The sequence below is a fragment of the Cyprinodon variegatus genome, unplaced genomic scaffold (assembly GCF_000732505.1).
Source record: "Cyprinodon variegatus isolate N-32 unplaced genomic scaffold, C_variegatus-1.0 Scaffold1222, whole genome shotgun sequence".
NCBI lineage: Eukaryota > Metazoa > Chordata > Actinopteri > Cyprinodontiformes > Cyprinodontidae > Cyprinodon > Cyprinodon variegatus.
Window position 1 is genome coordinate 153,809 of NW_015151675.1, and position 3,695 is coordinate 157,503.

A 3,695-nucleotide genomic window follows, 5' to 3' on the forward strand; every position below is an offset into this window, starting at 1 on the left:
CACTGTTTGGCGCCAAGTACCTTTTACCTCAGATCATGGAGCAGCCTTGTTGCTTAGACTCGCAATGAATCATGGGATACCTAAGACTATATAGGATACACCAGACCCATCCTTAAAGTCAGGCAAAAAGATGGATGCATTTGTAGGTGTAACGAGGAGTTCAACCAGGGCTCGGTGCAGCGCTATGATGTAATCAGCCTACGAATCTGGCCTTCGGAGGAATCTGGCCTTCGGAGGAATCTGGCCTTCGGAGTAAAGCAGCCTCTGAATTTGATTTCAGCCTTTATCTTCCTATTCTCTTGCTTCCCTCAAGTATTTTCTCAAACGTTTTTTGATTTTGTTTGGTTTTCAGTATTTTTGCATTTTTTTCTGGATTTCTGCCTCAGTTGCCGGTTAGTCTTCATTAAATCAGCAAAATTCACATCTGCCTCCTCTTCTCTGTGTTTGGGTCCTCAAAGCCTCCACCTAACCCGACACACGTCCTCTAAAGGACACTTTACAGAGCCACAATGTAATTCCGTTGTGACATTTCATTTTGCATACTATCCCCCATTTTGCAACTTTAGGATATTTTTTTAGCAAGCAGGTTAGGCAATATTCAGAAGTGTCACATTTCACCAAACTTAATGAAAGACCATAGTGGAGCATTAAAATGTCAGTATCAATGAAATATTCACATAGGTTGATTATAACTTTGAATCCTGCATGATGATGAATAGCAAACTTTGGTACCGACTCCTGCTGTATGGTTAACCAGTCCACTAATCAGTGTATCAGAAAAAGAATGCTTTATGCTCAGTCTGAAGAGTCCTCTGTGGAATAATTCAATGTGACTGTGTCAGCTTGGCTTCCCTCACACAGCTTTTCCTCTCTTATCTGGGTTATTGACACCTCAGGGCCAAAGCAGCTGATTTTACTTTTTTTGTCCTCTGCTTCTGCTGCTTTCGAAGAAAGACACAATGAGATGTTGTTCAAATGATTTCTGCCTCCAGAATGATTAAAGGTTATTTTAAACTATTTGTCACACAGCATGCAATTCTACCCTATATATTCTAAAATTGTTGCATTATTGCAACACAACATCTCCTGACACAACAGTGTCAGGAGAAATAGTAGCATTGCAATGAAAGCATTTGAACAAATAAAAATATTGGGGAAGAGGTGCTTTTTATGGAAAATATAAAACTGCCTTCTCCTCCTTTTGTGAGTTGCGCTTTCTATTTCTCACATTGCTGTTTGAGTTGGATTGTTTAGAACCTTCAGGATAAAAAGTCAGTCAAATATGGCAGCTGACCTTGGACTTGGGCTACAAGAACTGGCTTCAAGCACAAAGGACACATAACCTCTCTGTGAGTGAAGGAGCAGATTTACTGGAGGCTGTAGCTGTAAATTTGTCTCTACTCAGTGTCCATTCTGAATTCCCAAACATTCATTTGAATGACCCTTCAATGGTTATTATAGGGTAAATTAATGAATATAATGAATCAATAAATAGAAATCAATAGAAATAATAATGATAGGGAAGTTCATTAAGTTTCCATGCTACTAGAGTTTCGTCCAGGATATCATAGAAATTGTAAGGGCTAGAGACCCCCAAGACTTTTTTGTTAATCCTTCACCTAGTTTGGATTATAGCAGGCATCCCCAAAGTCGGTCCTCGAGGGCCGCTGTCCTGCAGGTTTTAGAGGTTTCCCTGCTTTAGGACAGCTGATACTGATGACTGCAGTTCAGCAAAAGCCTGTTAATCAATTATCAATGTAAATCAGCTGTGCTGGAGCAGAGAAACCTCTAAAACCTGCAGGACAGCGGCCCTCGAGGACCGACTTTGGGGATGCCTGGATTAAAGGATAGCTCTTAAATCCCACCTAATTTGAAGTGATCCTCGCCTATTTTGCATACCCAAATGTAAACGCAAATAGCTTAGGAACTGTAAGCCCAAATTACATGTTTGATACATCATTTGAAAGCTAACGCCTACTAGTTTTGGAATACGTAAATGGAAATTGGGTGAGTAAAACACCATCCAAGCTACATTAGGTGAAACATGACTTAAAGTTGGGGTTTTATGTATATAAGTTGGGGTCTTTTTTGAACAGCAGTAATAAAGACATACTCAATAAATAAGCATGACTCATTGTATTAAATTTGTTTTACGTCATGTCAACCATAAATGCAGAAAATTTCAGACCTCTAGCTACGACAGTCCCAGAGCTATGGGGCTTTGGTGTCAACAGTGCCTTCAAATCTCTCCAAGTGCCAAATGCTTTTACTCAACTACTTGACCCATAGAATAACACTGAAGCATTTTGATGGCCACAAAATATTTATGAAGCAAGTTTTTTTCCACTTTTTTTTTCCAGAATCAGTGTATATGACAAAATGGAACATTTTCACACCAACAATAACATAAATATCAATAAAAAAAAATAGTGAAACTGCTGATTTTCAAGCTAAAATAAGCCCCAGTGCCTTAGGCATTGTAATGAAAGAAAGTGTAAAAAAGTGTTTAAAAAAATCGGACCGTTGTTATTACTCAGCTTGGAGCTGTGCGTATGGCTCCATCCACAGCAGTGTGTTTCACTCTTACTCAAACCGGTAACACAGCTCTGCTTTATATAACCCACCCATGTCTAGGCTTTTCTGAAACCTTATTTCATTGGCTACAAAGCCAAACAGCCCTCGTGGTCTCAACCAATAACAGCAGGACTCTATGAGGCGTAATATCGCTCTACTCGGTGCTTCATTGGCTGACAGGCAAGGGGCGGAAGTGAGATTTCAGAGATTGTCCCAGACTCAAATCGTGTCGTACAAACATGTGGACACTTTTGTCTTTTAGGTAAGAAGGGGATGTAAAGAAACATACCAAACATTGCGGGCAAACAACTGAGGAAATAAGTATTAGGAAGCAAATATTAGCAAGATTTTAAGCATTAGCTATAACCAGCTAATTTTTCTTATGTTAACAACCGGACGTTATGGGCAATTTTCTCATAATGGAATATTTTTATCGAATGTGCTCGATTATTATTCATCTATGGACCCTTATGGACGAATAGAGTATAAACAATTGAAGATTGGATTTATAAAACGGCTTCTGGATGCCTTCAAAGGTATGTTGTTGTGGCTGCTTTGTCATGTTTACATTTTGACATACTGCTATTACTGTGTTAACTGTGCTTTGGTGCTCGCTATGTCCATGAATTTAACTTGATGGTTGAATTGTGAAGAATCTAAGCTTTCCAACATTGTCTAACATGTCTATATTGGTAGACATTTTACCAGTCTAATTTTCATACGTTCTGAGGTATTGGTGGTGTAATGGTTTCTGCACTGATTCTGGCCTGATCACTCAGTCCATACACCTGCTCTGCTCCTCCCATCCGCAATCAGCTCTGACCGGAGTCACCTGTTTCCAGCAGTTTATAAACCCCATCAGATCAGTCCTCAGTGCCAGATTATCTCGAGCCAACCCGCTACAAATAGTCCACCATCTTAAAATTTCCTGATTGTCCACCTGTTTCTGACCCGATCTGCCTCCTGATACCGAGCCCGCCTGACCCCTGTATGATTCTGCCTGCCTAATTACCCTCTCTGCTCTGGCTCTGGATCCCCGGATCTCTGATTCATTCTGATCGCTCTGTCTGCTCCCCTCTCTCTGGATCACGGACACGGAAAAGCTCCGCTAAACTGCTTGC